Source organism: Brassica rapa, unplaced genomic scaffold (assembly GCF_000309985.2).
Source record: "Brassica rapa cultivar Chiifu-401-42 unplaced genomic scaffold, CAAS_Brap_v3.01 Scaffold0488, whole genome shotgun sequence".
Lineage (NCBI taxonomy): Eukaryota > Viridiplantae > Streptophyta > Magnoliopsida > Brassicales > Brassicaceae > Brassica > Brassica rapa.
This window is the reverse complement of record NW_022610429.1, coordinates 1-7581: the sequence shown is the minus strand read 5'-3', so window position 1 is coordinate 7581 and position 7581 is coordinate 1. Positions and strand designations below refer to the sequence as shown.

The 7581-nt window shown below is 43.2% G+C and overlaps 1 non-coding gene across 1 annotated transcript; it reads left to right on the top strand.

Moving 5' to 3' along the window:
• Positions 1-5288: 5288 nt before the first annotated feature.
• On the top strand, positions 5289-5394 carry LOC117130449. The gene has a single exon (XR_004453835.1). It is a non-coding gene; the product is annotated as a small nucleolar RNA R71 (small nucleolar RNA).
• The last annotated feature ends 2187 nt before the right edge of the window (positions 5395-7581 follow it).

Genomic DNA, 7581 nt, shown 5'->3' with positions numbered 1-7581 from the left:
AAATAATCTAAACCAGGCGTTACCTTCCCGACTGTCTGGAAGAATCCGATCCCATGTATACCAAGCCCCAAGACAAGCGGTATGTCAGGTTTAGTGTTGAAATCAGCTTTGGTTACTTCATACGGTTCAGGCAAGTGTGTAGTTGATAGGTTGATCCGCTTTAGCATCTTTAGTGCTATCTGCAATCAGTAAATCTAAAATGGTGCTAAAGATTGGTTAGATATTCATGTTTAAATCAATATAAGATTTAGTCCCTATTTCAATAGCTAAGCATAATTTATTTGAAATCCTTTTTACGTAAGAATAAAATAAATTATATCAGTAAATCTCCCCCCAGACTTAAATTACACTGTCCAGTGTAACTCAGCCGGAGTTATGATGAAAATTTTATGATGTACGAAATGTAACAAGTAGGAAGATACATCTGACCGGATTAGATATCGATCGATGGGTAAGTGTTACATCGATCGTGTGTGGTTGCCTATGTCGAACGATGTCGACGTCTCGTCGTCGTCGATATTCAAGTCCTCCTACTTGGGTCTCCTAAATCTGAAAGAAATAAAACGAAAGAAATTAAATGCTAGCTAATAAAACCAAATAAAATACCTAATAGTGGTTGCCTCCCACTCAGCGCTTGGTTATAGTCATTTAGCTTGACTGTGGTAGTGATTGGCTATTGGGTGGAGAAACAGCTGCTTGTTGGAAAGCAAGCATCCACGTCATCTCTGCGCATTCTGGACCAAGATGCAATGAAACTCTTGTGGCCTCATCATTTCTTGTCCATTTGTCATCCATCTTCTCAAGTATTGGAGATGTTCTGTAGCCTTTCTTGAATGTTGTCAATGCTGACCTGGTGCCAGCCTATGTTGTCATAGGCGTATGCTCTGTCAGTTCCTTTTGCATTGACTCTACTGTCTTGTGTATCAGCTGCTCGCCGATTGGTGTAGACTCGGCGTCGATCGATGCGATTATGTGTTTTTGGTGATCATCTCGTGAGTTCGTCGATCGATTTTGCTATTGTCCTGTCGATCGATGCTGATATCTGGTGTGAGCTGCGAGTTGCCTCTGAATGGCTTTGACTTCTTTATGTAGCCATTCTGCGTGGTTGTCTAGTCCACTGATTTTGTTGTCGAATGGAAGTAGATGTCATCGCAGCGTTTGTCAAGTCGTTCCTCCATGGTGTCTAGAGCAGTGTAGATCTTGATGTGATCTTGTCAACCTCTGCTGCTGTGTAAGGAAGTAACTCCACATTTTCTGGCATCGATCCAGGGTCCTCTTAGCCTGTCGATCGATGCTGATTTTGCCTGCAAAAAACTTTGATTAGTAATGTTCTCAATATCCTTTTGGCATTGAAGTAATTGACAAGACAATTTGTTTAAATATGTCATGACTGGTGATATAAAACGGTCATGCATATCCTCGTAAGTCCTCAGCCTCTCATTCATTGCTGAGACTTTGGCGTCGAGCGATGTGAAGGTGTACATGTCGATCGATGTGGCTGGTTGTTGGTCCTTCTTGCGAATGGTGTCCAGATCTTGCTGTAGTAGCTCGATTTTAGTGCTTAGCCAGTCCACGTTGTTGTTGAGAGGGTAGTAAACGTCGTTTATCCTTGTGTTGATGTATGAGACTTCCCATTCATCCCTGTGTTGTGTTGAACATTGCGGTTCTGCAGGGATCTGAGCTGTAGGAAGACTGACGTCGATCGATGTTGCACGTGGTGCGTCGATCGATGCTGAGGTCGTGGCTTCCTTCTCAAGTTGCTGACGTAAACTCTCAATTTCTGTCCTCATTTCTGCCATACATCTGAAAAGCTCATTGTAGCCTCTATCCAAAGGCTGATGTGTATCTTCTACCAATGTTTTGAGCTCCTCTCCCAGTTTCTCCTGAGCTCCACAAATACCAAACACCATTTAATCGATTTCTTCTTTGGTGTAGAGTTCTGGTGCCAGTCTTGTGAGTGTGAAGGAAGTGGCATGTTCTGGAAGACAGATGTGGCTCTCTTCAAAAAGAGATGCTATTTCCAGTATTTTCCTGATGTTGTCCTTTGTGACAGGTATCATCTCACTAGCTATGCCTCGTGCGTGTCCACGCTCATCTCTGTAGACTCCATACTCGTCCCTTTGTTCCCAAGTGAACTTTCTGGCTCCATACATGTCGAAAGCGTGGTTCCCACATTCATACCGTCTGTCGATCGACATCGGTTCATCTATATCGATCGATGTTGGTGTTATCCTGTCGATCGATGTCTCCGTTGTACCGTCGATCGATGCTTGCCCTTTTTGTAGGCATGATGGATCTGGGTTGATCTATGTTGTGGTGACTCCTGCGTGGTTGTTAGGATCTGTTTGAATGACATCTGGAGTGCCACATTGCTGTGAGAATAGGTTGTCAGGTCCATTGGCTACTTGAAGGATGTCTGCTATGTCCTCTCTGGACACTTGTAAAATCCTTCCATCCATTGCACGTGCGTTGCCATCTGGGTCCCTGAAAATACCAAATTCATCAAGTGTTAGAAAACCGTAATCAATGTTTGCATAATTATTCATTTTAGAAATAGAGAGATTAGGGTTTAGAGTAGTATCGATCGATGTAGATACAGTTACATCGATCGATGGCAGAGTAATTTATGCAGAACTTGTGTTCTTGAGATGATTGCTCTTCATGGATTTTTCTGTTGATGTAGAAGGAAGAGTGTTCATCTTATTTGCTTGTGTGTTTGCTCTGATGTGTGTAGGTGGTTTCGGAGGTGCAAAACGATTTATATAGGTATCTGTAAACCTAGTTGGGAGGGAATATTCTCCTGCTCCTGAATTTTCGCTGCGGCGCGAATATCGATCGATGTTCCTTTCGGGTGTCGATCGATGTGAGCGGTTGTTTTGCTGGACGAGGGTGGGTATCGACCGATGTGGAGTGCACAGCGTCGAACGATGTTGGAAACGTGTTGGTGAACTTATGTGTTTCAAGTCTTTCATCCTGCAAAGACATTTCTATTGCACGTTCTTTCCAGTAATCCTCATCGTATTCCTCGGTATGTTCCTCATTAGGTGAAGTAATTACAGTGTCAACTGCAAAACTTTCATGGAAACCACTGTCTGCCCAACTGCCTATGGAATAATCATCATGTCCTCTCTGTTGGAGGTTGGAAGGCAAAATGTTGGTAACAATGATTAGGTGAAGCGAAATGGTCAACTGGGTGCATTACGTCGAGTGACGTGTTGTTGCGGTCATCGGTCACCGTTGACACATTGGAATCGATCGATGGAAAGGTTGGGGTATCGATCGATTCCGAGTACTCTGTTTCGTACTCCGATTCATACCCTGCTCCACAATGGCATGCGCCAATGAAGCCAAGTTCTTTCCCATAATCCACATAATTAATTACCTTTCTCTTAGGTCGGATGGGGTCGTAGTGGATGTTTGGGTCTATGAGCGTTAGACACAATTTGTTTTTGTTCATGTCACATACAGCTCCTACTGTAGCTAGGAAAGATCTTCCAAGCAGAAGTGAAGAGTTCCAGTTAAGCTCGATGTCTAAGACATGAAAATCTACAGGGACAAGGGCATTACCAATCAGTACCTCCAGATCTCTTATGATACCTCCTGATCGTTTCTCTGAAAGATCCACGAAGGTGAAGGATTCGTTGAGGGTTCGATGGTCAAACCAAGCTGGTCTGCCATGATCCTAGGGAGGATACTAACTGATGCTCCTGTGTCACACATTGAATGGGGAAATTCAACACCCTTGACTACGCATGGTATTGCAAACTTCCCAGGATCACTCTTCTTCGTCAATGTGATCCTGTGTTTCATCTTCTCTCTGACTTGATGAAACATTCTCCTAATGTCCTCCTCAGTTACCTTTGTTTCTCTTAAGAACATTGAACAACCAAATTACAGTGTAAGAGGTAACTCTCATCAAAAGGTTTTCAATGTGTACTTAGGATCATCCCTAGACTACTAGATTACTCAACAAACTTAAATAATTAGAAATGACTTAGACTAAAAGGTTTTTAATATTTTAAAAGCAATAATTAGAAATCGAAACAACAATGATTCAATAGATTGAATTGAAGTGGTTTCAAGATTGGAAAAGTAGCTAGAGTCAGGTTTTCTTCGTAATGGTATGCACGTGTTTAGACTAAGTGGTTCAATGTTCTTGACTAACGTTATTTAACGGGGATAGGTTATCTTCACTAGATCAGAGGGTAACCGCACTCGGTATGTCAGAGGTGCCTGTCGATCGATGGGAGGTATGTTTTTGACGATCGATGGTTGGCTCAACCGATCGATCGATTTTTTCATAGAAAGGGGAGGGTGGGTGAGGATGCTTAGCTGCGAATTCTTCATGAGTTAGAATTCGAACCGCATTGCATTCAGTCGATTTGGCAGACGACGTCGATCGATGACTGGAGTAATCCGTCCATCGATCTTCATCATGGTCTGTCGATCGATGCGAGTTCATCGACATCGGTCGACACCATTGGGATCCGCCGAGACTCATGGAGCTTTCGATTTCGAAATCTCCTTCCTCAAGTTTTCATTTCTCACCACTTGCCAGAATTCATCATCTATGATGGCATTTACGTGGTGTTTCCCTTTGTCGGCTCCTGCCTCTCTAGCGAAAGCTTCTTGCCTCTTTATAGTCTCGCCCGTCTGAATTACTTGGGTTTCAAGTTTTCTCACCTGAGTCCCTAAGGTCTCGATTTTGGTGTTCAGATTGTTGTAGGCGAGTCTATCTTACCGTTGAAATCCACGGTGATTTGTTGTTGTCCCAACAGTACTCGATCAAGCATTTCTTCTATCTTGCTTTCCTGAGTCTGGGGTGGTGGATTTTGATAGTAAGAGTTCGAGTAGCTCTTGCTGTTGTTGAAGGGTTTTTGAAATTGTGAACTTAGGTTACTTCTTTGGCCATTTCCAAAGAAGTTTCTGTTTCCGCCCTGGTTTCCAAATTTTTGGAATCCGGTTCCTCCGATGTAGTTCACATCTTCTTCTCCTTCCCAATCTGCTACTTCTCCTTCAGCTGAACAGACTTGCTTCCTAAGAAGTTCGTGCACCACATCTAACTTAGCTCTTACTTCGTCCATCTGTTCCTTCCCGATAGAGGCTACAGACTTCTTCCGTTCAGAGTCAGTGTTTTTGGTGCTGCTGCTGTTAGCAAGGTTTTCGATAAGTCTCACAGCTTCCAACGGATTCCGAGTAGTGAAGTTTCCTTCACTCGCCGTATCAAGGCCATTTGATACTGTAAGGCGAGACCTCGGAAGAAAGTGCTTAGCAGCTGCACTTCGTTAAATCCGTGGTGTGGACAGTCTCGCTGGAAGAACCTAAATCTAATCCACGCATCTTTGAAGGACTCTCCAGCCTTCTGCGAGAATGTGGAAATTTTGTTCCGAAGTTCTTCAGCGCGCGCCTCATCGAAGAAGTTGTCGTAAGAAAGCATTCTTGATGTGGGTTGCTGCCTAAGCCAGTGCATCGCTTCTCCATTCAGCGTGTATCTGAAGAGCTTGCACAGCAGGTAATCTTCGGGGACTCCTTCCATCCGAATGGCAGCGATTAGATCCTCGAACCGTTCCAAATGGTCCATAGGATGCTCGTGCGGTAACCCAGAGTAGGGTATCTGCGACACGAGAGTGTAGTATTGAGGCTTCAGCTCGAAATTCTGCTTCTGGATCTCCGGAAGTCGAATAGCTGATCTGTTGGAATAGTACTCATCTGGGCGATTGTAGTCGGCCAGTGGTTTCGATCGAGCGTCCTCATCTACAGGTTGAGCAGCTCCTGTAGCATCAGCATCAGGGATTACAGTTCCCTGAGCATCTATTTTCTGACCTGTTGCATTACGCAGATGACCGGCCTGGTCATACAGGTTTCCGTTCTCATCCTGAGTTAGAATAATAATGTTTACCATTTTTGACGACACGGTATCGATCGACGTACGCGGTGTAGTATCGATCGTTGTCGAACGATTGGGATCGATCGACGATGATGGTCTGGTGTCGGTCGACGGTTGGTTGTGCGTATCGATCGACGACGAAGTGGTTGCGTCGAGCGATGTGGAACGTTGACCTCTACGGATGGTGCGTTCCAAATGAGCAGGATCGTCTGAGAACAGCAAGTCTTTCTCTTGTTGCTTCTGGTACCGCTGGGCATGCACCTGAAAAGACAAGAAAAAAGATTATTAGAAAAGGGGTAAAGAAAGAATAAGAATTAATAAAACTAAATCTAATGGCGATCAAAGCTCCCGGCAACGGCGCCAAATTTGATACCACTCAAATTACCCTAAGGAGTGTTACTCTCATCAAAAGAGGTTCAGATGTAGTACTTAGGGATCGAATCCACAAGGAGCTAGGGAACAATTAAAGGTTGTAAATGTTTAAATGAAATAGCAATAGTAACAAGCGAGTAAATAATAAATGTAACTTTGGTTGGAAATGATATTAGATGCAGGGCCACTATTCAGGTGTTGGAGATTATAATTTCTATAAATGCCTAACTGTTGCATGCATGATATATTAGAGCTCATTCGCTTAACTCAGTGATCAGCTGTCGCATGTACAACTGGTTAACAGACTAGATCTTGTGTCTCACCGGTTAGATGCAGACACAAGAGAGTGTCGATCGATAGTCTATTAAGACGTCGACCGATACACCTTTGCCAACATCGATCGATTGTCAGTTGAGGACATCGATCGACGGGTTCTAGCCAGGCCTATGCGCGAGTATGAAATGCCCTACTAAGATTCTAAATTGGCGGTTAGCCCTCTCTAGCAATCCTAATATGATAGATAGATTCAGGATGGGATAACAAGGGTGCTTGAATATGCAATCCTATGATCAAGTTCTAGTTAGCAAGGCTAAAACAAGCAATGAATACAAATCTATCATGAATATCACAACAAGGCAGATCTATAGTTTGGGGCTAATCCCACAAACCTATCTGAACCCTGGATCTAACAGTTGAACTACTCAGACATAGCAAAGCAATTCATATCAATAGATAAATAGAAACTCATAGAATAGATGAAAAGAAATAGAAACAAGGAGTTCCAATCACAAGTGATCTTCTCTCCAAATGAAACTTGTAACAAAACTAGGTCTAGAAAGAAAAGCTCTCTCTGCCGTCAAAACACTTGGCAGTATATATTCTACTAGGTTAAAAACTCGTCAGGGCATTTTGGTAATTTGGCTTGGCCTTGGTTTTTAAGTCTGCTGAATCCAAAATGTCGTGTCTGGTGTCTCGACATCGATCGATGGTACTTGTGTACATCGATCGATATTAATCTTCATCTGTCGAGGCATTTCCTGATATCGATCGTCAGCACTGATGCACATCGATCGTCGATTATTCTTCCTCTCGTCGACCTCTAAGTGGTCAGCTCGGGTGAAATGTCCTTTAAGCTCCAAAATGCTCCAAAGTCATAGCTTTACTCCGAAATGCACCTGAACCTGAAAACATACTAGAAGAGTAGAAAACATAGATATATATATATAGTAAATATTAATACCATGGATAAAAATGGGTCAAATCCAAGGTATATCATCACAGTTCGCATCCTTGACTTTTCAATGGAAGGTTCCCCACAAGTG